Source organism: Lepus europaeus, unplaced genomic scaffold (genome assembly GCF_033115175.1).
Source record: "Lepus europaeus isolate LE1 unplaced genomic scaffold, mLepTim1.pri SCAFFOLD_29, whole genome shotgun sequence".
Classification (NCBI taxonomy): domain Eukaryota; kingdom Metazoa; phylum Chordata; class Mammalia; order Lagomorpha; family Leporidae; genus Lepus; species Lepus europaeus.
In genome coordinates, this window is record NW_026909167.1 from 4985505 (window position 1) to 5005920 (window position 20416).

The 20416-nt window shown below is 41.0% G+C and overlaps 1 pseudogene; it reads right to left on the reverse strand.

Moving 5' to 3' along the window:
• Positions 1 to 855: 855 nt before the first annotated feature.
• On the reverse strand, positions 856 to 20296 carry LOC133754771 (serine/arginine-rich splicing factor 10-like; annotated as a pseudogene).
• Positions 20297 to 20416: the final 120 nt, after the last annotated feature.

The following is a 20416-nucleotide window of genomic DNA, read 5'->3' on the forward strand; positions in this document are numbered from 1 at the left end:
TAACAAAAGAACTATTCTAAACTGTGTCATAAATAAACTTTTTTAAAGATTTATTTATTTATTTATTTATTTGAAAGTCAGAGTTACACACAGAGAGAAGGAGAGGCAGAGAGAGAGAGGTCTTCCATCCAATGGTTCACTACCCAATTGGCTGCTGTGGCTGGAGCTGCACCCATCTGAAGCCAGGAGCTTCTTCTGGGTCTCCCAAGCAGGTGCAGGGGCCCAAGGACTTGGGCTATCTTCTACTGCTTTCCCAGGCCATAGCAGAGAGCTGGCTTGGAAGTGGAGCAGCCAGGTCTGGAACTGACACTCATAATGGGATGCCAGCACTACAGGCAGTAGCTTAACCCATTACACCACAGTGCCAGCCCCATAAATAAAATATTAACATGGGACTAGACATCTTAACAAGACATAAAAGTTCACCATGAACCTACTGTGTTTGAGCAGTCAGTGTTATACTGTGGCTACTTCATTTTGTATTAATATATCTTATTAGCAAGCTAAAGCTCTAGGTTTCCAGTTCTACCAAATATGGATATGAAATTTCATTTTTAGTAAGACAATGTTGCAAATTCAAGTCAATCAACATCTTTTCAATGAATACTTCAAGCATAATGAGAATCTTTGAGAAAATTGCAGACCCCACAAATTTGTACCTGTCCATGACATTAAGTAAATTGGACTCCTCAGAGTGGCTTCTTATTAACATGTCATTTTAATTATAACCTGATACATGGAAAGCTAACAAGTATTTCTAAAGCATCATTACAACATTGTACTTCTGATAATTTAAGTAAACCAAACTATGATAAATTAATGATATATGCCTAAAGATTATCATGGTTTATGTTATCAGTGGCCACTGGACTTAGGACTAGTCTAAGATCTTGATCTAAATTTTGACCTAGACCTAGACTGTGATCTTAACTGAGCTTTGGATTTAGGTAGTCCTTTTCTCCCTGATTCCTTTTCATTACTTGAGCCAGACTTATAATGTGTTTTGGAACCTGTTTTAGAGGTGCCTCTAATATTTTTGTGAGATGCAGACCTAGAATGTGATTTAGTCTCCAATTATTTATTGGGCTGGGAAATCACGATCTTTGGTGTTTGAATCTAACAATGTTGGAATGGCTTCTGCTACCGTGAAGTCTTCTAATTAGTCTGCTCTTTCTAGGGCTATAAGACTTAGACTTGTAATTAAAAGACTGACTTCTTGCTCTCCCTTCATAACACTAGATTCTAGAACATCTATATTTGTCAAATCATCATGACATGAAGAACTCTGTACATTCCTCCCTTCCTTGGCTTTCTTCTGATTTGGGGTCTTCTGATTGCCCTGTGCAAATTGTATTTTTGATGCCCACAAATCTATTTTCTGTCCAAGTTATGTAAAGCATTTTTGGAATCATGAGCATCCTCAAATTGAATGTAAGCAAATCCTCTTGGATGGAGAATGTAGAAATCAAGTGGAACATACACATGAACTTTAGGATCATAACAACAAAATTTTCACCATAAGTCTTCAGACCTGGTGTTGTCCACTACGTTCCTGACAGAGATGTGTTTGCAGGGCACAGGTAGTGGCGTGAATCTTGCTCAGGGTACTAATAGGCTCAGCAAACCACTTGCAGCCAAGTCTGACACACACAACTTTTTTTTAAGATTTATTCATTTATTTGAGCCAGTGCCATGGCTCACTAGGCTAATCCTCCACCTGTGGTGCTGGCACCCTGGGTTCTAGTCTCAGATGGGATGCCAGATTCTGTCCCAGTTGCTCTTCTTCCAGTCCAGCTCTCTGCTTTTGCCCGGGAAGGCAGTAGAGGATGGCCCAAGTGCTTGGGTCCTGCACCCACATGGGAGACCAGGAGGAAGCATCTGGCTCCTGGCTTCGGATCAGTGCAGCACACCGGCCGTAGTGGCTATTTGCAGGGTGAACCAATGGAAGGAAGACCTTTCTCTCTGTCTCTCTTTCTCTCACTGTCTAACTCTGCCTGTAAAAAAAATGATAATCAGGTGGATATACCTTCTTCAAAAAAAGAGAATTATTTATTTATTTGAAACTCAAAGTTACAGAGAGGGAGAAATGGGGAGACAGAGTGAGAGCGAAGGAGAGGGAGAGGGAGAGAGAGAGGGAGAGAAAAAGCAAGAGATAGATAGAGGGATATGGAGGGTGGGAGGGAGGGAGAGAGAGAGAGATCTTTCATCCACTGGTTCACTCTCCAGATTTCTTCAAAGGCCAGTGCTGGGCCATGCCAAAACCAAAGCCAGGAGCTTCATCCAAGTGAAGCATCCAGAACAAGAGGTAATGTCCATGTGGGGTGCTGCCAATAACAGTGGGTGACTTTACCCACTATGCCACAATATTGGCCCTGAGTCTGCTCTATTTCTGATCCAGCTCCCTGCTAATGCACTTGGAATAGAAGCAGAAGGTTGTCAAAGTACTTGGGCCCCACCACCCATGCAAATGACACTCATGTCTCCTGACTTCTGCTGGGCCTAGTTCTGGTCATTATAGCCATTTGGGGTGTGAATCAGCATATGGAAGACTTCTCCTCTGTGTCTTTTCCTCTCACTCTGTACTCTTTCAGATAAACAAAAATAAATCTTAAAAAAGTGAAAGGGGCTTATTTAGCCTACACAGACATGTTAAGGATTTTTTGAGTAGGAAAAAATAGGTTTTAAAATATTGGCAAACACAGACTATGATTCATGTGACACAATGAATTACTTTTGCCCTACCCTGATATAAACATACATACTGGCTCCTGGTTTTGGCCTGGCCAAGTCCCAGCTGTTACAGCCATTTGGTGAGTGAACCAGTGGGTGAGACAAATATCTCCCTCTCATTCTGCCACTGTGTCTTTCAAATAAACTTTTTAAAAAAGATTTGAACTCAGCGACTTTGAGATATTAATCAAAATACTGAATCAGATACTCCTCTCAATGTGTCTTCTGTGGGCCATCTCCCCATGTGTGACTTTTTTTGCTCTCTTTCTAAGATGACTTATAAATTTATGTCTGTAGCCTCTGAATTAGAAACAATCTAGTGGACATTTCCACTTGGATGGAATTTAGCATGCTTATATCATATACTGGAAAGATCAGACTGCTGTTTCTCATAATGCTTGGTAGGAAAGGTTGGAAATTGAAAGCATGGGACACTTAAATTCAGGTACTCTATACCTAAGGTTGGTGCCTTTCTTCAGTGACTCAGGTTTAATTCACCAGCACCTACTACAGACCCTGGTACCTGACCTGAATTTTCATTGATTCAGCTTTATTTGCATGTCATTTTTCTTTTAAGGTCAACAAATCCTTTGGAAGGCGATTACCTTTATCTCACAAGTTCAAAGTACTGTAATTTATATTCATGATGAGAATATTTTCTAAGAGTGAGCAGGGATTCTACTCAGAGACTAATCATCACTGAAAGCCTGAACCTATGTAAATTCCCTTAGAGTCTTGCTTTAATCCGTTGGAATTAATAATCACAGAGAACTCAAGGTAGCACATTAAATTTAAAGCAGTTCAATTCAAGCAAGTAAAGGAAACTTGGACTGAAAAGAGAAATCTTTACACCAACAGATTGCGTTTTAAGATTGAAATTGACAACAATCTCTATAGGACATGCATTGCCATTTTCAGTTCTTTAGAATGATAATTTTCTTTTAAGGTTTCCATTAATTAAAATATATAAAAGTAACATATGCTTATTGGAACTATGACAATACTACAAACCCCTAGAGGTGACTGCTATTAGCCCACAGTGCATTTCTTATGCTGCTACAAGCTCAAAAACTGGGTACCAATAGGTTTCATACATGAATAGTGTTGAATTGTCTATTTTCTTTTTTTTTTTATTTTATATCATGTTTATTCAGAAATGTACAGTGTTTTAAATGCTATTTTTAAATTTTATTTAATGAATATAAATTTCCAAAGTACAACTTATGGATTACAATGGCTTCCACCCACCCATAACTTCCCTCCCACCCACAACCCTCCCCTTTCCTGCTCTCTCTCCCCTTCCATTCACATCAAGATTCATTTTCAATTCTCTTTATATACAGAAAATCAGTTTAGTATATATGAAGATTTCAACAGTTTGCCCTCACATAGCAACACAAAGTGAAAAAATACTGTTGGAGTACTAGTTATAGCATTAAATAACAGTATACAGCACATTAATGACAGAGATCCTGCATGATATTTTTTTTAAAAAATTGATTAATTTTCTATGTAATTTCAATTTAACACCAAGGGCTTTTTTTTTTCGTTTTCAATTATCTTTATATACAGGAGATCGATTCAGTATATACTAAGTAAAGATTTCATCAGCTTGCACCCACACAGAAACACAAAATGTAAAAATACTGTTTCAGTACTAGCTATATCATTAATTCACATTGGACAACCCATTAAGGACAGATCCCACATGGGACGTAGGTACACAGTGACTCTTGATGTTGATTTAACAATTCAACACTCTTGTTTATGGCGTCAGTAATCTTCCTAGGCTCTAGTCATGAGTTGCCGAGGCTATGGAAGCCTTTAGGGTTTGCCAACTTCGATCTTATTCCGACAGGGTCATAGTCAAAGTGGAAGTTCTCTCCTCCCTTCAGAGAAAGGTACCTCCTACCTTATGGCCCCGTTCTTTCCACTGGGATCACACTCGCTGAGATCCTCATTTAGGTCTTCTTCTTCTTTTTTTTTCCCAGAGTGTCTTGGCTTTCCATGCTTAAAATACTCTCATAGGCTCTTCAGCCAGATCCGAATACCTTAAGGGCTGATTCTGAGGCCAGAGTGCTATTTAGGACATCTGCCATTCTATGAGTCTGCTGTGTCTCCCCCTTCCCATGTTGAATCCTTCTCTCCCTTTTTGGTTTTATCAGTTAGTATTAGCAGACATTAGTCTTGTTTGTGTGATCCCTTTGACTCTTAGATCTATCAGTGTGATCAATTGTGAACTGAAATTAATCACCTGGACTAGTGAGATGGCATTGGCACATGCCACCTTGATGTATTGGAATCCCCTGGCACATTTCTAACTCCATCATTTGGGGCCAGTCCGATTGAGCATGTCCCCAATTGTACATCTCCTCCCTCTCTTTTTCTCATTCTTATATTTAACCGGGATCACTTTTCAGTTAAAATTTAAACACCTAAGAATAACTGTGTGTTAATTACAGAGTTCAACCACTAGTACTAGAACAAAAAAAATTACTAAAATGGATAAAGTATTACCTTGTACATCAACAGTCAGCACAAGAGCTGATCAAGTCACTGTTTCTCATAGTGTCCATTTCACTTCCACGGGTTTCCCCTTTGGTGCTCAGTTAGTTGTCACCGATCAGGGAAAACAAATGATATTTGTCTTTTTGGGACAGGCTTAATTCACTCAGCATGATGTTTTCCAGATTCCTCCATCTTGTTGCAAATGACCAGGTTTCATTGTTTCTTACTGCTGTATAGTATTCTATAGAGTACATGTCCCATAATTTCTTTATCCAGTCTACTGTTGATGGGCATTTGGGTTGGTTCCAGGTCTTAGCTATTGTGAATTGAGGTGAAATAAACATTAATGTGCAGATGGCTTTTTTGTTTGCCAATTTAATTTCCTTTGGGTAAATTCCAAGGAGTGGGATGGCTGGGTTGAATGGTAGGGTTATATTCAGGTTTCTGAGGAATCTCCAGACTGACTTCCATAGTGGCTTAACCAGTTTGCATTCCCACCAACAGTGGGTTAGTGTCCCCTTTTCCCCACATCCTCTCCAGCATCTATTGTTGGTAGATTTCTGAATGTGAGCCATTCTCACCGGGGTGAGGTGAAGCCTCATAGTGGTTTTGATTTGCATTTCTCTGATTGCTAGTGATCTTGAACATTTTTTAATGTGTCTGTTGGCCATTTGGATTTCCTCTTTGGAAAGATGTCTGTTGAGGTCTTTGGCCCATCTCTTAAGTGGGTTGTTTGTTTTGATGTTGTGGATTTTCTTGATTTCTTTGTAGATTCTGGTTATCAACCCTTTATCTGTTGCGTAGTTTGCAAATATTTTTTCCCGTTCTGTCGGTTTCCTATTCACTTTCCTGTTTCTTTTGCAGTACAGAAACTTCTCAGTTTGATGCAATCCCAATAGTTAATTTTGGTTTTGACTGCCTGTGCTCCTGGGGTCTTTTCCAAGAAGTCTTTGCCTGTACCTATATCTTGCAGGATTTCTCCAATGCTCTCTAATAATTTGATGGTTTCGGGTCATAGATTTAAGAATTAATCCATGTTGAGTGAATTTTTGTGTAAGGTGAAAGGTAGGGATCTTGCTTCATGATTCTGCACGTGGAAATCCAGTTTTCCCAGCACCATTTATTGAATAGACTGTCTTTACTCCAGGGATTGGTTTTGGATCCTTGATCAAATATGAGTTGGCTGTAGATGTTTGGGTTGATTTCTGGTGTTTCTATTCTGTTCCATTGGTCTATCCATCTGTTTTTGTACTAGTGCCATGCTGTTTTGATAACTACTGCCCTGTAGTATGTCCTGAAATCTGGTATTGTGATGCCTCCGGCTTTGTTTTTGTTGTACAAGATTGCTTTAGCTATTCGAGGTCTCCTGTGTCTCCATATGAATTTTAGCATCATTTTTTCCAAATCTGAGAAGAATGTCTTTGGTATTTTGATTGGTATTTTATTAAATCTGTAAATTGCTTTTGGGAAAATAGACATTTTGATGATGTTGATTCTTCCAATCCATGAGCATGGAAGATTTCTCCATTTTTTGGTATCCTCTTCTATTTCTTTCTTTAAGGTTTTGTAATTTTCATCGTAGAGATCTTTAATGTCCTTGGTTAAGTTTACTCCAAGGTATTTGATTGTTTTTTGTAGCTATTGAGAATGGGATTGAACTTAGAAGTTCTTCCTCATCCGTGGCATTGTCTGTGTATACAAAGGCTGTTGATTTTTGTGCATTGATTTTATATCCTGCTACTTTGCCAAACTCTTCTATGATTTCCAATAGTCTCTTAATAGAGTTCTTTGGGTCCCCTAAATAAAGAATCATCATCTGCAAAGAGGGATAGTTTGAGTTCTTCCTTCCCAATTTGTATCCCTTTAATTTCTTTTTCTTGCCTGATAGCTCTGGCTAAGACTTCCAGAACTATATTGAATAGCAGTGGTGAGAGAGGGCATCCCTGTCTGGTACCAGATCTCAGTGGAAATGCTTCCAACTTTTCCCCATTCAATAGGATACTGGCCGTGGGTTTTTCATGAATTGCTTTGATTGTATTGAGGAATGTTCCTTCTATACCCAGTTAGTTTAGGGTTTTCATCATGAAAGGGTGTTGTATTTTATCAAATGCTTTCTCTGTGTCTATTGAGAGAATCATATGGTTTTTCTTCTGCAGTCTGTTGAAGTGGTGTATCACGTTGATTGTTTTGTGAACGTTGAACCATCCCTGCATACCAGGGATAAATCCCACTTGGTCTGGGTGGATGATTTTTCTAATGTGATGTTGCATTCTATTGGCCAGAATTTTATTGAGGATTTTTGCATCTATGTTCATCAGGGATATTGGTCTGTAATTCTCTTTCAATGCTGCATCTTTTTCTGGCTTAGGAATTAAGGTAATGCTGGCTTCATAGAAAGAATTTGGGAGGATTTCCTCTTTTTTGATTGCTCTGAATAGTTTGAGGAGAATTGGAGTTAATTCTTCTTTAAATGTCTGGTAGAATTCAGCAGTGAATCCATCTGGTCCTGGGCTTTTCTTTGTTGGGAGGGTTTTTATTACTGTTTCAATTTCTGTGTCAGTTATGGGTCTGTTTAGGTTTTCTATGTCTTCCTGGCTCAATTTAGGTAGGTTATATGTGTCCAGGAATCTATCCATTTCTGATAGGTTTCCCTGTTTACTTGCATATAAGTCCTTGTAGTAATTTCTGATGATTCATTTTATTTCTGTGGTGTCTGTTGTTACGTTTCCATTTTCATCTCTGATCCTATTGATTTGAGTATTTTCTCTTCTTTTTTTAGTTAGTTGGGCCAATAGGGTGTCAATTTTGTTTATTTTTTCAAAAAACCAGCCCCTCATTTGGCTGATTTTTTGTAATGTTTTTTTTGGATTCAATCCTGTTGATTTCTTCTCTGATTTTAATTATTTCTCTTCTCCTACTAGCTTTGGGTTTGGTTTGCTGCAGATTTTCTAGATCCTTGAGATGAACTGAAAGCTCATCTATTTGGTGCCTTTCCAATTTCTTGATGTAGGCACCTATTGATATAAACTTTCCTCTTAACACTGATTTTGCTGTATCCCATAGGTTTTGGAATGATGTGCTGTTATCCTCATTTACTTCCAGAAAATTTTTGATTTCTCTTTTAATTTCTTCTATGACCCATTGTTCATTCAGGAGCATGTTGTTCAATCTCCATGTGTTTGCACGTGCTCTAGGGATTCCCGAGTTGCTAATTTCCAACTTCATTCCTTTATGGTCTGAGAAGCTGCATGGTATGATTCTAAATCTTTTGAATTTGCTGAGACTTACTTTATGGCCTAGTATGTGGTCAATCCTAGAGAAGGTTCCATGTACTGCTGAGAAGAATGCAAATGCTTTCTGTGTAGGATGAAAAGTTCTGTAGTTCTCTGTTAGGTCCATTTGGGCTATAGTGTCATTTAAATCTACTGTCTCCTTGTTGATCTTCTGTCCTGCTGATCTGTCTATCTCTGAGAGTGGAGTATTGAAGTCCCCCAGTACTATTGTATTGGGGTCTAAGTCTCCCTTTAAGTCCCTTAACAAGTCTTTTAAATAAACCGGTGCCCTGTAATTAGGTGCATATACATTGATAATCATTATATCTTCCTGTGGAATGGATCCCTTAATCATTATATAGTGCCCCTCTTTGTCTCTCCTAATAGTTTTTGTGGTAAAATTTATGTTATCTGATATTAAGAGGCTACGCCCGCTCTTTTTTCATTTCTGTTGGCATGGTATATCTTTTTCCAACCTTTCACTTTCAGTCTGTGTGCATCTTTGTTAGAAAGATGTTTTTCTTGTAAGCAGTGAATAGATAGGTTTTGTTCCTTAACCCAATGAGCCACTCGGTGTCTTTTAACTGGATTGTTGAGGCCTTTAACGTTTAATGTGACTATCAATAAGTAGTAACTTTGCCCTATCATTTTTGGGTTTCCTCTGATCTTTTGCTGCGAGGTTTCCTTCCTTTACCTTCTTTCATATTGGTGACCGTGTTTCTGTGTTTCTGCGTGTATCACATCTTTAAGCATCTTTTGCAGGGCTGGACAAGTGGCGATGAATTCTTTCAATTTCTGTTTGCTGTGAAAAGTCTTTCTTTCACCTTCATTCACAAATGAGAGCTTTGCAGGATATAATATTCTGTGCTGGCAGTTTTTCTCTCTTAGTACCTGGGCTATATCTTGCCATTCCCTCCTCGCTTGTAGGGTTTCTGATGAGAAGTCAGCTGTGAGTCTAATTGGGGATCCTCTGAGGGTGGTCTGATGTTTCTCTCTTGCACATTTTAAGATCTTTTCTTTATGTTTCACTGTGGTGAGTTTAATTACAATGTGTCGTGGTGAGGATCTCTTTTGGTCATGTTTATTAGGGGTTCTATAAGCTTCCTGTACTAAGATGCCTCTGTCCTTCTCCAAACCTGGGAAATTTTCTGCTAGTATCTCACTAAAAAGGCCTTCTAATCCTTTCTCCCTCTCCATGCCTTCAGGAACTCCTAGGACCCGAATGTTGGGTTTTTAAATAGTATCCTGTAGATTCCCGACAATATTTTTTAGATTTCTAATTTCCTCTTCTTTTCTTTGATTTTCCTGTTTCCTCTCCTGTTCTCTGTCTTCTAAGTCTGATATTCTCTCTTCTGCTTCACCCATTCTGTTTTTAAGGCTCTCTAATGTGTTTGTCATTTGAACTATTGAATTCTTCATTTCATTATGGTTTCTCGTCACTATCACAGTTTCTTGTTCTACTAGTTGTTTCATTTCATTTTGATTCCTCCTTAATATTTCATTTTCACGAGAGAGATTTTCTATCTTGTCCATTAAGGATTTCTGTAATTCAAGAATTTGTTTTTGAGAGCTTCTTAATGATCTTACCAATTTTTTGAGATCTGCTTCTTGCATTTCTTCTATCTCATCATCTTTATAATCTTGAATTGGGGTATCTTTTTCATTTGGGGGCATCATAGTGTCTTCCTTGCTCTTGTTACCTTGGTTTTTATGTTTGTTTGGCATCTTGGAGGTGTGGCCAAAGAGGTCTGTTCAGTCCTTCAGGGTTAAGGGTGTGCCCAAGGTGACTCACACAGATTGTTCTCTGGCTTGCTCTCTTGCTCTCTCTCTCTCTCTTTTTAGACTCAGTTGGGAAGAAATTCCACACAGCTCACCGGGTTGCCTAGGTTATGGAGTTTGTTTTACATATGTAAAATGGTGCCTGCTCTTTGTCTTGCTCATCTTTGTAAGGTGAGTGGCGAGAGAGGCTAGTGACCCTGCCGGTTTCCCTTATTTATTCGCTTTTTTTTCTCTCCTCCAGTCAGCCTGGTGCATTTTCCCCACGTGGGGTCTCAGACCACGCTCTAACCTTCCCGTCCAATGTCTCGGGTTACCTTTCCTTCCAGCGCTGGGGCTCAAATTCTGCGGCTGGGCTTCTGTGGCTGGGCTCGCTGGGTTCCCCGCTCTTGTGGCTCCGATCTCACAGCTCCGATCTCGTGGCTTCGCTCCTGCAGCATGGCTCGGCACGGCAGTGGGACACCTTGCTCTCCCCGTAGGTCTTCTGTGTCACATCTACTAGATCCAGAAGAGTTTCCTCTGCAGTTTTCTTTTCTGAGTCTCTTCCTGATGGTACAGTAACTCCACTTTTGTTAAACTATCTTTTCCCGGACTGTTGGTGAACGCCCTCACTCTTCCGCCATCTTGGCTCCGCCCTGAATTATCTATTTTCTTATTTATTTTATGTCTTCAGTAATAGAACTATAACAGGTTGAACTATATGTTTGCTTATTTATTTATGTCTTCAGTAATGGAACTATGCAATGTATATTACTCTGCAACTTGTGTTTCTCACTTAATGCTATAATACGGACAGCTCCTCAGTCAGTTAACATAGCCTTCCATTTTGTAAATAACTTATAATATGGGCTGCTCCTCAGGAAGTTCATTGAAATGCTCACTATAAAAAAAGTATGTGTGGATTTAAAAAATCTGCATCAAAATAAACTCATAGTAATTTGTAACAATCTGTTTGCCCAAGATCTAGTTTGGGGCACTAAGAAGGTAAAGGCATCAATTTGAAAAAGCCCTTATCAGAGCAATATGAATTCTGCAGGAAAAGAAGAATGAACACTATCTTGATGGTGCAGCATGGATGGGAAAATTGTAACCCCATGGATGCCTTGTGGCAATTTTATGTGGACAAGGCCTCAAGGAAATCAGCAATTTATGAGTGGTAAATTTATTTAAGAAGGGATGAGGTGATGTTAAAGATAATGTCCACAGTGGCAGACCATCCACATCAATCTGCAAGGGTAACATTAGGCTTGTTCATACCCTAATTGAAGAGGACTGATGAATAGCAACAGAAACAATAGCCAACAGTACAGACATCTCCACTGTTCAGCTTACGTAATTCTGACTAGAAAAACTAAAGACTAACATTTTAGCTCAGTGGGTGTGCAAAAACTGTTGTTCCCAGAACAGCTATAGAAATATTCAGTTTTCAATAGAAAGATTTTTAACTAAAAGCACTTCTTGCAAACACTGCAATAATATGAGGAGTTACACTAGGTAACTCATTAGGTCATATCCCTATCAGAATGAGAAAGAGACAAAAGCCCTTGAAGAGTGGACAAAGTGCGTGCTTCTCCCTGGAAGCTGTCTTAACCACACTTAGTTTTATGCCAAGAGAAGACTATACAGTATTGTAAGCCTTGCTCCTGATTGGTTGGTTATTCTAGTCTTCTAATTGTTACCCTCCCCCTCTGGTTGCTAGTCTACCCTTCCGATTGCTTTTTATCCCTGCTTTGTGATTGGCTGTTAGTCTACTCCTCCCTGATTTGTTAAATCTAGGAATGGTTTTCAGAAAGGAACCAGAGAGAGCAACTATATGTATAAAATGGCTAGCCCTCACAGGCTTAACTGGGAGATGCTCTCTTGGAACCCCACTCCTCACTGCTGCAACAAGGGGTTTCTCACTTTCAATAAATTTTGCTTTGCTCACTGTCCCTGTCTGCATGGAAATTCTTTAATGTGAGATAAGAACTGAGATGGCTTTCATCATCCTGCAACAATGAGAGATGAAACATGAATTTACCAGTATGATTCCTAAGTCAAAGCACATCAAGACAATGGCTACCAAGAGATGGAAGTGGTCCAGTCAAAGCAGAAACAGAGAATGATCACATCTGAAAGCTCCAGCAGAAAAACCCCTGAAAAAGCTTCACCAAGGAGTATTTCTGCACTACAACAATGCATTGGTCATTTAGCTCATCAAAAAGGGGTAATTTTGTGAGAATTTCCGTGGGATATAGCTAGGCATCTATACCATAATTCTGTTTGGGCTCCCTATGACTTCTTTATGTTTTATAATCTTAAAACTTTTTTTTGAAGACATGCAGTTTTCTTTAGTTACTAATGTAAAAATCCAGCAATACCATGTTTAAATTCCCAGAAACCTCAGTTCTTAGGGATGAATTAAATGGCAAAGTATCGTGATTCACAAAAGTGTCTTGATCTTCATTGAAATGTGAAGAAGTAAACTTTTAAAATTTAAATTTAATTTTTCAATTCCATTTTCAATGAACATTTTGTGTATATCTTTTTATAATAAAGCATTTATTTTTGAAGAAGCATTTCTTTCCATCACTAGGATTTCTGAGTTACAGAGAGGACAAGTTTTTCCAATTACCTTAATAAATGAGCAGAAGAAGGGAAAAGGGAAGCCACATATTTCTGTCTGCCAGATACTATAGGAGGTACTTTCCATAAGTGGTATACTTTGATCTTGTTTGCTTATTTCTAGTCCAGCCTCAACCCATTCTCTAAACACAGAGGAGCATGTCAGCCTTTGCTCAAATTCTCCTCCTCCCCAACCCCATGGTTCCCATGTTCTCCATGATAAAGTACTAACTGATTAGTAATACAGCTACTAACCTGGCCCACAGGCCCTCCAATTTGCTCTGACTTCCCTCTTCTGTCTTCCTATGTCCTCACCCTTTCTCTTTGCATCCTAGCTCACCTGAACAACCTACAGTTTCCCCAATTTCCAGGCCCTGTCAATCCTCAGGGGCCCTTGTACTGCCTCCTTCTGTTCTCATGGTCCTTCTTCACCTCTTCTCCTGGCTGTCATTCCACTCACCAGTGAGTACTCACTGCTCTTTGGCTTTTTCAGAATGTCTTTTGCAGGGCGTTTGTGAATTAGTGAAGCAAGAGCATGCTGTAGTCATTTACAACCAATAACTCTTGGTAAATTAACAGAAGTTTGTCACTTAGACAGTCAAATTTGGCTGCAGGTCTAGGTTATTCTCTTGGGCAGCTCCTCTAAAAGCTCTGCTGACTTCCATCCTGTAATTGTACTATCCACAGCATTTGACTTCCTTGGCTATTGTGGCAGTAGAAGAGAATATAAATGGTGACATTCTGGCCATGAGATGTATTGGTTTCAAACTGCCCCAATCCCCCTACTCTCAAACTTCTACTAGCACTGCTACATGGCCCTGATTTCAGAGGCCTAAGGTCTGATGCAAGTACAAAGCCAGAAGGAAAAGAGAAGTGGACATAAAAGAGTGCCTGCAATCTCTGCCACAGGTGTGATGACAGCAACCACTTCTGTCTAGAGGGATTACTGTGCAGTATTAGAAGGATGGTGTAGATGGCTCTCACCCACTAGAGTGTGCATTTTGTGAGGGTGAAGGCTTTTATATTATTCATTTTTATGTCTCTGGAATCTGGCAGTGTCACCCACACAAATCTATTCATCCACATTTCTAAGTGATCCAAGTTTCTTTTCTCTTATTTGACAGATAGAGTTAGACAGTGTGAGAGAGAGACAGAAAGAAAGGTCTTCTTTCTGTTGGTTCATCCCCCAAATGGCCACTACAGCCAGAGCTATGCTGATCTGAAGCCAGGAGCCAAGTGCCCCCCTCTGGTCTCCCATGTGGGTGCAGGGGCCCAAGCACTTGGGCCATCTTCCACTGCCTTCTCGGGCCACAGCAGAGAGCTGGACTGGAAGAGGAGCAACTGGGACTAGAACCTGGTGCCCATATGGGATGCTGGTGCCACAGCAGAGGATTAACCAAGTGAGCCATGGCACCAGCCCTGATCCAAGTTTCTAAAAGGTTTATTATTTATCGAAAGGCAGAGTTACAAAGAGAGAGAGAGAGAGAGAGAGAGAGAGAGAGAGAGAGAGAGATTTTTCATCCACTGATTCACTCCCCTATATGGCGGCAAATGCTAGGTCAAAGCCAGGCTCCTGAAATTTCACCCTGATCTCCAATGTGAGTAGCAGGAACTCAGTGCTTGAGCCATCTTCCACTGCCTTCTCAGGTGTATTAGTAGGAAGTTGGATCAGAAGCAGAGCACCTGGACTTGAACCAGCACTCTGATATGAGATGCCAGCATTGCAAGTGACAACTTAACCTGATCTGCCACAATGCTGACTCCTAATCTACGTTTTATGTATGGGGAAACTAAAGGCTAGAGGAGTCAATTAGTTCACATGGCTAGAAGGTAAGCAAAGCACGATTCAGATCCACATTTTTCAGATATCCTAATCTACAATTTTAGGAGGGGTTTTATAAGTTATGATTCTTAGATCTGGGGGCCAATACTGTAGCAAAGTTGGTAAACCTACAGTTTACCTGCCACCTACAGTGCCAGCAACCCTTTATGGCACTGGCTTGAGTCCTGGCTGCTCCACTTCCAATGCAGCTCTCTGCTATGGCTTGGGAAAGCAGTGGAAGGTGGCCCAAGTCCTTAGGCCCCTGAACCTGCATGGGAGACCCTGAAGAAGCTCCTGGCTCTTGGCTTTGGATCAGCACAGCTCTGGCCATTGTGATCATCTGGGGAGTGAACCAGTGGATGGAAGACTTCTCTTTTTCTGGTAAGGATGGGAGCTCTTTCTTTCTCTTTATTCCTCTCTGTGTGTCTCTGCTCTCAGATAAGTAAATAAAAAGTTAAAATAGATAAATACATAAAACCTCTACTTTCACACATTTGCATGCTAATTTCATGCCCTATAATGTTCCAAATGCAAGAAACTTCAGATAAATGCTCTACCTTCCTCATACTCCCATAATTTGTGCTATCTTATGTTTTGTGGCAGACTTGCAGTAGCATTCCTTCTATAGTGCTGTTTTATGTTGTTAAAATGTTATTAAAAGGGGCTGGCATTGTGTCACAACTTGTTAAGCCACAGCCTGAAATGCCAGCAACCCATATGATACCAGTTTGAGTCCTGGCTGCTCTGCTACTGATCCAGCTCCCTGTTAATGTGCCCAGGAATGCAGTGGATGATGACCCAAATGCTAGAGCCTCTGCCACCTGTATGGAGTCCTTGGCTCCTTGGCTTCAGCAAGGACCAGCCTTGGCAGCTGTAGTCATTTTGGGAGTGAACCAGTAGCTAAAAGCATTTCTCCCTCTCCCTCTTCCTCTCTCTCTCCCTTTCTCACTCTTCCCCATCTCCACTGTAAGTTTTCCTTTTAAATAAATAAGTCTTTAAAGAATCAAAGACCAACATTGGAGTTATTTTTCCTTCAAAGTATGTTATTAAAGGACAACTACTTCCTTGAAGTCCATTAAGAATACTATTCAATATAATCCCTGCACCTACTAACTTTCTTTTCTTTACTGATTGATTTTTTTGACAGGCAGAGTTAGACAGTGAGAGAGAGAGACAGAGAGAAAGGTCTTCCTTCCAGTGGTTCACCCCCCAAATGGCTGCCAAGGGCCGGCGTGCTGCGCTGATCCAAAGCCAGGAACCAGGTGCTTCCTCCTGGTCTCCCATGTGGGTGCAGGGCCCAAACACCTGGGCAATCCTCCACTGCCCTCCTGGGCCACAGCAGAGAGCTGGACAGGAAGAGGAGCAACCAGGACAGAATCTGGCACCCCAACCAGGACTAGAACCTGGGGTGCCAGTGCCACAGGTCGAGGATCAGCCAAGTGAGCCATGGTGCCAGCCTACTGATTGATTTTTTAAAGATTTATTTATTTATTTGAAAGTCAGAGTTACACAGAGAGAGGAGAGGTTGGGGGGGGTCTTCCATCCAATGGTTCACCCCCAGATGGCCACACCAGCTGGAAACTGCACTGATCTAAAGCCAGGAGCCAGGAGCTTCTTCTGGGTCTCCCACGCAGGTGCAGGGGCTCAAGGACTTGGGCCATTTTCTACTGCTATCCCAGGCCATAGCAGAGAGCTATATTGGAAGTGGAGCAGCTGGATCTCGAACCAGTGCCCATATGGGATGCTGGCACTTCCAGCCAGGACATTAACCCACTGTGCCACAGTGCCATCCCCTACTGATTGATTTTTTTAAGGGAAAGAGTTTATTGGAGGAATCCCAACATACCAGTGGGAAGGGGCAAAGAAGGAAAAGAACAAGAAGAAGAGTATAAGAGAGAGACAGAGATCAGGACATGGAGAGAAAGAGAGAGGTCCTTTTAAAACTTTGCCAGGGGGCAGGCAGGGAAGTAGGAGCAGCAAATCCCATTAGGATGGGGGTGGAGCTTGACACCAGTGGTTGAGCCATGTGGCTACCTGGCTTCCAGCAATGGCAGTGGGGGCTAGAGCCTAGGATGGTGTCAGGGTGTAGTTCACACCATAGATAAGATTGCACCATTTTACTAACATCCTCCACTTTTAGTTTTTTATGAAGCAGGAGTTGTATGGGATTACATTAGTCCCAAAAGTCCAGGAGGGTTAGAGGGACGATGATCTGTCTTTAGAGCTACTTCCTGCTGGAATGGGGAAAGGAGATACTCTTCACTGTCAAGGGGCATTGTCTCAAGCCACTATCTCCTGGGTGGGGAGTCAAGTATATCCCTGTAGCAGCAACAGCATTTGGTTGACCACCTGGTTGCTGAATGCCTTGGTTCATTCCATTATTAACTCCTGTAAACACTTAAACAGACACTGTAGTATGAAAGACAGGGTAAGAATAGCAACCAATGATCCTAAGAGTGGCATTAACCAGGTAATGAGAGGATTTTATAGAGGAGAGGAAATGATGGTGGGGGTATCTCTGGACCCTTGTGAGGACTGTTTGATAAATGTGGTTTAAAGCTGATCCCAACCAAGATCAGGAGAAAGGCCACTCAACTTTTTCAGGTAGAGGGGTTTGTCCATAGAGAAATTCTGAACAACCATACAACATTAAGTAGGGGAAAGGACCATCAATACACATAGGTGGGGAGTAGAACCCTTGATGTTAGAGTAGAGGCTATGATTACAAAGGAATGAGGCCCTAAGTGGGCTAGATACAAAGGACAGAGTCATCATTAGAGGACCTAAGAAAGGTGCTGTGTAAACCAAATAGAAATTGACAGTCTGGCTGTTGTGGCCAACTGGGGAGTGAACCATCGTATGGGGGAGCTCTCTATCTCTCTCCCTCTGCCTCTTGTCTCTCTGTGTAACTCTGACTTTCAAGTAAATAAAATAAATCTTTTAAAAAAAGGAAAGAACTGACAGAAGGGGCCTGATAATAATCTGGTGAGCTTTAAGGCCTTGTAAGTTATGAGGCCCAGACCTATCTATCTCTTCACATGGGGTACAGCCTAAGGGAGGTGTGAACCTCCTTGGGGAAGGCACCCTGTTGACTTCCATTACCTAGCTGGCCTGGCAGGAGAGGTGGTAAGGTTAAGGCTAGTGGCATCTTCTGCCTGCAATGTTACTGACCCTGCTTGGCTGTACCCTCAGCAGTGGTGGTCACTTTGGAAACTTGGCCAAGTGAAGGGCTTTTCAGCTTGTAGCCTGCAAGATCTGTGGCTCTGACCTGGGCATCCTTCGACTCCAGGCCAGGTCCATTTCCAGTGATCCAACTCTTGCCTGGCAGAGCTGCCAGGGCTCTTCATAAGCTGATTTCTACTGAATCCCAGGCTTCCCACATTGAAAGCCACTGTAGTGGACTGGCCTGCTGGGTCTCTTTGAGGACAGATCACTGTACAGAGCAACCTTTAATAGGCCTGCCACCTATCTTTACATTGCTTCTGATGCCTAGCTTTCTTTTCCTCCTGGTTTTTCTTAAAGCAGACCACAGGATGCAAGTCAAGGAGGTGCTCAAGTCCCACCTCTAATTTACTGATTGATTTTTATCATCACATGTTCCACTCTCTGAGATTACGGTAGTTCCAATTTGCCTGTGTGTTCATTTTCTCTCCCACTAGGATGGAAATTCCTGGGAATGTGGATTTTGTTTATTCAGCACTATATATCAGTTTCTATAAAAGTGCCCACTACATAATAAATTTCAAAAATACTTATGGAATAAATGAAGACATGGATATTTAATAAGGCTAATCCATTTACATTGGGAATTCTTTCTGAGATGTGCAATGCAAGAGTTAATCTGACACTACTGATTCAGTGAGCTGTAAATGAAATGAACTCACAAATTTGAATCCCTTTTCATTTGGAAATGACTCTGAAGTTCATCAATGATCAAGCAAATATAAGAAGTCACTGGTTTATAGCATTGATCTATTTTAATTTTTTTATGCAGAAATAGAGCATAAAGTGGAAGTGGAACTTGCCACATTTTCTGGTGTTTGTTTATCTTCTTTTCTTTTTTTAAATTTATTTTTTAAGGAATACAGTTTCATGAGTACAACTTTAGGGATGTTTTATTATTTAAAATGCTTTAAAAATTCTCTGCTGGAGCCAGCATTGTAAAGTAGTGGGTAGAACAGTCACCTGTGATGCTGGTATTCTGTATGGGAGCTGGTTCCAGTACTGGCTATTCTACTTCCTATCAAGGCCCCTGCTAATGCACCTGGGAAACCAGCAGATGTTCCAAGTACTTGGGCCCCTACATGCATGTGGGACACCTGGCTCCTGGCTTTGGACAGGCCCAGCTGCAGCCATTATGACTATTTGGAGTGTGAACCCTGGCTGGTAGATATATCTCCCTCTCTGTAACTTTGCTTTTCAAATAAATAAACAAATCTCTTTTTAAAAAATTCTCTGCTAATGTACTAAAATTTCCCTCCTTTCATATCCTTTGACCTCCAGTTCCACTTCCTAGAAGTGACCTAAGTATTCTTGAAATTTTGTTCAAGGTACTTGTGGGTAGTGGGCCACAGATTGACTCATTCCCTACATATGGATATACAAACTGCAGCTTCTCCATTTACTCTGATAGGCTATCTTTTTTCTTGTTAGTGCTCCCTCACTATGCACTTTGACTCAATGCCTTTCCAGAGACTGCTCCATCCTTTAGCACTACTTCTCAATACAGCCCCATGAGGCACTTAACCTGGCTCTTACTTGTGCCTGTGGGATGGGTATGGCCATATTTTGTGCCCTTGGTCAGCCTGCTGGTGTCTGTTTTAAAGCCTGATGCCAGTATACCTGAGGCTGTGCTCCCCTGGCTGGGTCTAGCCTGGCTCAGCTGCAGTTCCCTGTGACAGGGCTGGATGATCCTTTGCCTCATCTTTCCCCACACCCATCTTTGGAAGATGCCCTGGGAAACTAAGCACTCAAGAGACATAGGGACCTAAACACCCCCTTACCATTCTGCAGCTAGGGAGAACTTGCCCACCAAACTGGGCTGTTTGTCTCAGCACACCTCATGTGCAGTGTACCACAGGCCATGAGAGACAGTGTCTTCAAGTCAGTCAGAAAAGGAGCAAGAGCCTCCAGGGAGGCAGAGTTTTCATCATACACATCCAACCCTCTGCCAACTCAACAGCTCTCTCTTCCTCCCACAGTCCCTCAACCCTGAGGTGAGGCTTTCATTTCCTTCCTGTCTGCTAAGGACTTCTACTATGGCTAATCTTTCCCCTGTCTCAACTTTGCTGTTAGCTCTTAATCTAAGTGCTGAGTACAAGTTCAGAGACAGAAGCATTTTTATTGGTAAAGGAAGATAAATTGGGAAATACATTCAAAATGACTTACTGTTACAGATTTTATGTATAAAATTTACTGTATAGATTTTATGTAGCTTAACTAATCAATAGTGATGTTGTGTTCCATATAACATTCTTTTCTTTTTGATGCAATATTTGCTATAGTTGTTACCACAGCCATACTTTCTAGGACCACATAGTTTTGCATTGAAAAGATATTTTGCCAGTCTCTTAGTCATGGGCATTTAGGTAATTTCCAGTCATTTTCTTTGCAAGCAATGCTATAGTAGGCATTACTAAACACAGTTTGAGCATTATTTTTTATTTTTGTGTGAATATATACTTTAGCTACATCTCTAGAAGTG